The following is a 6,673-nucleotide window of genomic DNA, read 5'->3' as shown; positions in this document are numbered from 1 at the left end:
AGTGCCGAGGCGCGCGGCACGCATACCCCCGGTGGGCCCGAGATGGCATAGACTGTGTAGGTATGCCCGTTAGTGAGCGTAGACTAGTAGTGGGGGCGGTGGGCGGTTTCGAATTTCGTGTCACTTCCTCCCCCCTCCAGCACCCGTCATCGCTCGCCTCATTTCATTCCCCTCTCCCCTCCCCTCCCCTCCCGATTTGTCGAGCTCGCCGCCGGATCTGCCGTTGAACGTCATTGAAAGGTGCACATGAGGCGGAGGCGTAGCAGGGGGAAGCACCCGCTGCTCGTCGTCGGCTCAGGTACGCTAGCTGCTCATCCGCTCGCTCGTTCTCGCCGCGCCCGTACAGAGGAAGGCCGCAGTCGTAGTGCTCCCTCCGCACTCATAGCAGGAGAGGCCACGCCCGTAGCGCTCTCGCCGCACCCATGGTGGGGGAGGCCGTGCTCGTAGTGCCCCCGCCGCGCCACGCGCCGTTGTGCTGTCGCCGCGCCCGTAGCCGCAGAGGCCGTGACCGCAGCGCTCTCGCCGTGCCTGTAGCGGGGGAGGCCGCGCCTGCTAGACGCGCTCGCCGTGCCTGTAGCGGGGGAGGCCACGCCGATAGCAGATCCACTGCGTCTTTGCATAAGTGATCGAAACCCTAGGTATTGTTGCATTTTAGTTGGTAGATATTTCAGCGTCCTTCACCATGGTCATTGAATCCCTTCGATTTCTGTCTATTTATTGTATTATTTTCATTCCCACTTGCACAACGAGGTGTTTGCAGTTGGCAGTTGCACAAATAATAATTGCACAGGGAATGTTTCCATTGCCCACTTGCACAACGAGTTGTTTGCAGTTGGCAGTTGCACATGGAATGTTTCCATTGCCCCATTGTTCTGTGGGTTTTAATACTTGCCATTGGACCAGTTCCCAGCTGGCAGATCTAGGTTCAACAGTTGCACACAGCTGGGATATGTGTTCCTTGCATTTTTCACTTGGCATTACCATATCCTAGTTGGCAGAACCAGGGTCCAGTTGGCAAATCCAAGGTCCAGTTGCCACAGGATTTTTCAAATGTCCTAGTGGAGGGGTCTTGGTTTTTTATGCATTGTTTATCAAGTTTTTGTTAGTGTTTTAACTACAATTTTCTGAGCGTGCAATTAGAATGATTATTTTGGGACCTGTTTTTTTTGCAGCGACAATGGTTGAAGAGGGAGATGTCGGTGGAAGTGGGGAAGAGGTTGTTTCCTTAAGCTCAAAGAGAGCAAATATGATCGAATATATGTGTTGTTTTCTTATCTCTTTTTTCCTTTGTTTTTGATTTTTGGTTTTTGTTCTTTCGACCCATGCAGAGGATTGTATCAAAGGATACACGGCGGAACAGGAAAAGGGCTGCTGAGCGGGGTGTTCGTACTCGTGTTGTCCCCGATGATGGTGAGGAAGTAGGGGTAAGTTTTTAGCGGAGACTTTAACATTTTCTTTTTTATTACTGTACATTTTGAATACGCAATGTACAATTTTTAGTATATGTAAAAGAAATTCAATATTTATTTTTTGTTTTCTCTTTTTTCATGATTTTTTAACATGAGGCATCATTGTTTTTTGTAGGTGGAGGATGCTACTGCATCCCGTGCTGCAAAGCGAGCCAGAACAAAAGGAAAAGACAAGTCCTCTGAAGGGGGTGACCCAACCTCTGCAGAAGCTGCTGAGGTAGCTATTTTGAGTACATTTTTTCAGTTACATAGTATGTTGGTATCAGTTGGCACCTCTGTTGTTTAGTGTTGCACATGAAAAGTATACACTTGGCAGTTTGTGCGTCATATGTGTGCATAACTGTTTTAAGATAGATTTTCTAATCTTCTTACCTATCTTGTCAAATTTGAAAGTTGGAACCCATTCAACACACAGCTGCACCCAAACATATATACATTTTGGACAAGTTTTTTAATTTCAGAGTGTGTACATGTCAGTTGCACAATAAGGGATAATAGTTGCACAACAATCAACATATGGTTGCCCAACAATCAACTTATGGTTGCACAACAATCAACTATGTGAAAATATTTCAGTTTATTATGTATGATCAGTTGCAGACATATGTACACTAGTTGCACAATTTATCTGTATTCAGTTCCCTTTTTTGTCTCGGGTGGGTGAAGTTGGAGTTGAAGGGAACGAAGGAAACGTTCCTCGGCGACGTTCACAAGCTGGAAGGATTATGGCCTCACCATGAAGGTTTGTGAAGGTCAACAAGGAACTAACACCTGTTCAAAGATCTTTCCTGTATGAGAAGATGTTAGGAGGTTTCGTAAACTTAGCCGACACACTGCCTTCTGATTTGACGAAGTTCCTAGTCCAGTCGTACGACCTAGGCAGTTCAGCCTTGGTATTTCCAGGCAGGGGAACTATTCCAGTAGATGGTGCTAGTGTGCATAGGAACTTTGGTTTACCCAATAGAGGGCCGCGTTTGAAATACATTGTTGAAAAGGAGGCTGTGAAGAGTTTCAATCAGATGTTCAACCACACCGAGCCAGCCAAACACCCCACGGTTACCGAATTCAGCAAGACAATGAAAGCTATGAAGGGAAGAACTGATGACAAGTTCCTTACTGGTTGGCTTGCAATTGCTTTCGGCACCTTTTTAGCTCCTACCACTAGTCTTTCTCTAAGCCCGCGTTGCTACGGTGTTGTGCTAGAACCTGATGTTCTGTTGAAGAGCAATGTCAACTTATTTGTTGCTAAGCACATAAACAAAGCATTCCGCAACATGGATGAGGACTAGCAAACAGTTTGCTGCTGCCTGTATCATTTGATGGTGAGCTGTAATTAAGTTTTGTATCTGCTAGACATACTTTTCTATAGGTTTTGTGCTTTATCACCAATGTTCTCATATGTTTGTTTTCCCCTTTTGTTTGTCTCTTAGGGATGGTGCGTGTACAGATTCTTTACATTGATGCACTTGATGTTGATGTGCGAGTAAGAAAATCCAATGCCTATGATAAGAATATAATCAGCAAGATAATGAAAAAGAATTTGATTTCGCCTGGCGTCTTTGGGAAACTTCAAGTGAGTTGGACATTCTGCTCAAAGTCAAATGATACCTTCTTGTTTTTTCTTGGTGTAATTTTTTGTATAATATGATATGTTTTATGTCTAGGTTTTCTGTATACATTATACTTTTTCTGTAATTGCACATTTTTTTCACATATCTGTAAGTAGTTGCACAAGTCTATATTGATAGTTGGCACACAGACTTAAGATAGTTGCACACATTCTTGTTTCATATTTTATATTACAGTACCACTTTCATTTGGACTTCACATAGTAATTTTAGTCTATTTTTTGCTTTTGAGAGCATGTGGTAGTTGCTCACGTATCTGTAGGTAGTTGCACAAGTCTATGTTCATAGTTGGCACACAGACTTATGACAGTTGCACACCTACTTTGTTTCATATTTTCTGTTTACAGTACCACTTTCATTTGGACTTCACATAGTAATTTTAGTCAGTTTTTTTGCTTCTGGGGGCATGTGGTAGTTGCTCACATGTGCGCTTTTTTCTTTATAGATCCACACAATAACTTTGTTTTTGTTGTTAATGATCTTTCTTTTTGTGCAACAGCTCAAGGAGCAGTATAGAAGCAAAGAGTATTCATCACTCTTCGGAGGATTGCTGCAGGCAGAAGCGTTTGTGGCGTCAAAGGTTCCATTGAGTTACAATCCCCACGCGAGTTATCCTTTTTGCTGACCCACTTTTTTTCCTAGACCAAAAATCTTGATTTTTTTATTCTCTTATGTGTTTGGTGTACTAATCATCCTTTGTTGTTTACTTTTTCGCGCCCAATGCATGCATCAGTTGCACAGAGTTATTATGTCAGTTGCAACATAGCTATTGTTTACCTGTACCAAAGTTACACTTTAGTTGCAGCAGTCACCTTTTTTCTACTTGAATCAAACTTGTGCTTTCACTTACACAGAGTTCACAACTTAGTTACAAACTATGTTTTTTTACTTCCAGCAAACTTACCCCTTTTCAGTTGCACACTTTTATTATCTCAGTTGCACACTACTTTGATATACTTGCACCAAACTTAGGTTTGCAGTTGCAAACAGATATGCTTGACTTGCACCAAAACTATTTTGTCTCCATTTTTCCTTTTTAAATTTAAAATTTTCCTTTTTCTAATGTTATGCAGAAGAAGTTCAAGCTAGCAAGCATGGTGCATGATCTATGTAAAGGAATATCTGACAATCTTGGCAACTTCATCGAAGGTTTTGCCAAGCTTGATGGAGAGGAACCAGATTTGTCTCCTCTCAAGGGGCCGTCAAGTGGTCGAACAAAGGCTCAAAGCTCACACACTAGGCGAAGGAAGCGTCAATCTGCTCCCAAACAAACAAAAGATGTGGAGGGAAGTGAAGAAGATGAATTTGTGGAGGAAAGTGAGTCAGAGGAAAAAGACGTTGACCTGGGAGTTGGCAATGATTCTGAAGAAAGTGATGAGTCCGAAGAAGAAGATGAGGATGAAGAGGGAAGGAATGTTGAAGAACATGATGGCGACAATGACAACAATGATGGTGATGATGACAATGACGATGATGCTGACAACAACGAAGACAAAGAAGAATCCGGTAATGACGATGAGGAAGAGGAAGGAGATGGAACAGACAAGAGGGAAGGTGAGGATGTCGACAAGGTTGATGAAGATAAACAAGGAAAGGATGGGGACAGTGATGATGATAGCGAGGAGACACACGTCGATGAGAGGGGGGCCTTTGATGGAGGCAGTGACAGTGGGAAGGATGATGATGGCATGGGCGACGGTGACAGCAGTTCAAAGAGGATAAACACTTCTGGAGATGGAGGAAACAACAGCAGCAGCTTAATTGATGATAGTGTAACTCTACAGTTTTTCATCCAAAAGGACATTCGTCGCAAGGGTGAAGATCCGAAATCAGTTGGAACCAAAGTAGTTGTGCCAGAGGAAAGTTTCTCACTTTTTGACTTGTGTAGATCAGAGTCAGCAATCCCCAACAGATTTGAAATCCCCTTGCTGGAAACTCATGCAATCATTGACATGAAAGAGAAGGATAATACCTTTGAAAAAATAATAAACGGCGGACTACAAAGCACTGGGGAAGAAATGGAAGAGGCAGGAAAGGGCTTGGACTGGATTGGCTCAAAAACCATGGTTGACAAGATAATGAAGGAAGGTGTTGTATTTGAAGATGGTTCATCGTCAGGTGGTAGCAAGAGGATGGCAGCATCCCCACCGCGCCCACCCACTGCCCCAAAGTGCAAGAAGCTCGTGACACTTAGCAAGAACTTGGTGTTGGGTCAACCAAAAGATAAGATTCCTTGTATGGGAGAGAAAAATTCGAAGAATGCAAGTAAATCAAAGAGAAAGGAGGTGCCAACTTCAGAGCCCAAGAAGGCAAGTGTTGTTCTATAGGAGCCAACCGTTGCGCATGTAGATGCCAAGCGCACCTCTACAACATGCAAACTCCCTGGTAAAAAAATGCAACAAAACAATGTCTTTTGCCAAGGACACAAAGTTTGCAGAAATGGGAACAAAGGTGCCAAGCCATGCTGTTAAGATTGCATCAAACAATCAAAAGGAATTTGGCAGTATGTTGTGTAGGAAGTCGGCAACCCCAATATCTTCTGTGGCAACTCCAACTTCACGTGAGCCAACTGTTTGTCCAAATAGGCCAACTACAACATCAACTGCACACGGCACATCAGCAATTAAGGAAAGTGAAATCAACATTGTGCCAACAACAAGAGGAAGTGAGGCATCTGCAGTTTTATCTATCCTACCCCCATCAGTCAACACAGAACCCCAAGCTGTCAGTGTGCCAATCCCAAAAACTGCATTGCCAACCCAAGTAGTCACCGTGCCAACCCCATCAGTCGGTGTGCCAACTCCAACCCGTTCAGTCAACATGGGACCCCCAACTATCAGTGATGTTGTGCAGGCTGATACGTCTCCAACGTATTTATAATTTTTGATTGTTCCATGCTATTATATTATCAATCTTGGATGTTTTATAATCATTTTATAGCATTTTATCTTATTTTATATCATTTTTTGGTACTAACCTATTGACCTAGTGCCAAGTGCCAGTTGCTCTTTTTCCATGTTTTTTACATCGCAGAAAATCAATATCAAACGGAGTCCAAAAGCCATGAAACTTTACGAAGAATTTTTATGGGACAGAAGGAACACAACGGGCCCTGGTTGCGCCTAGGGGGTGCCCCGAGGGGAGCACAACCCACCAAGGCGCGCCAGGAGGCCCGGGCACGCCCTGGTGGGTTGTGCCCACCTCGGGTGCCCCCGGATCGCCTCTTTGCTCTATAAATACCCAAATATTCCCAAAACCCTAGGGGAGTCGACGAAATATTGATCCAGCTGCCACAGAGTCCAGAACCACCAGATCAAATCTAGACACCATCTCGGATGGGGTTCACCACCTCCATTGGTGCCTCTCCGATGATGCATGAGTAGTTCTTTGTAGACCTTCGGGTCCGTAGTTAGTAGCTAGATGGGTTCCTCTCTATCTCTCTTGATTCTCAATACAATGGTCTCTTGGAGATCCATATGATGTAACTTTTTTGCGGTGTGTTTGTTGGGATCGATGAACTTTGAGTTTATGATCAGATCTATCTTTTTATATCCATGAAAGTATTTGAGTTTCTTT

At 43.7% G+C, this 6,673-nt stretch overlaps 1 pseudogene; it reads left to right on the top strand.

Moving 5' to 3' along the window:
* Window positions 1-246: 246 nt before the first annotated feature.
* LOC119358011 lies at window positions 247-5,424 on the top strand (annotated as a pseudogene).
* Window positions 5,425-6,673: the final 1,249 nt, after the last annotated feature.

Source organism: Triticum dicoccoides, chromosome 2A (genome assembly GCF_002162155.2).
Source record: "Triticum dicoccoides isolate Atlit2015 ecotype Zavitan chromosome 2A, WEW_v2.0, whole genome shotgun sequence".
Taxonomy (NCBI): Eukaryota; Viridiplantae; Streptophyta; class Magnoliopsida; order Poales; family Poaceae; genus Triticum; species Triticum dicoccoides.
Note: the sequence above shows the minus strand (reverse complement) of the source record. Positions and strands in the feature narration are given on the sequence as shown.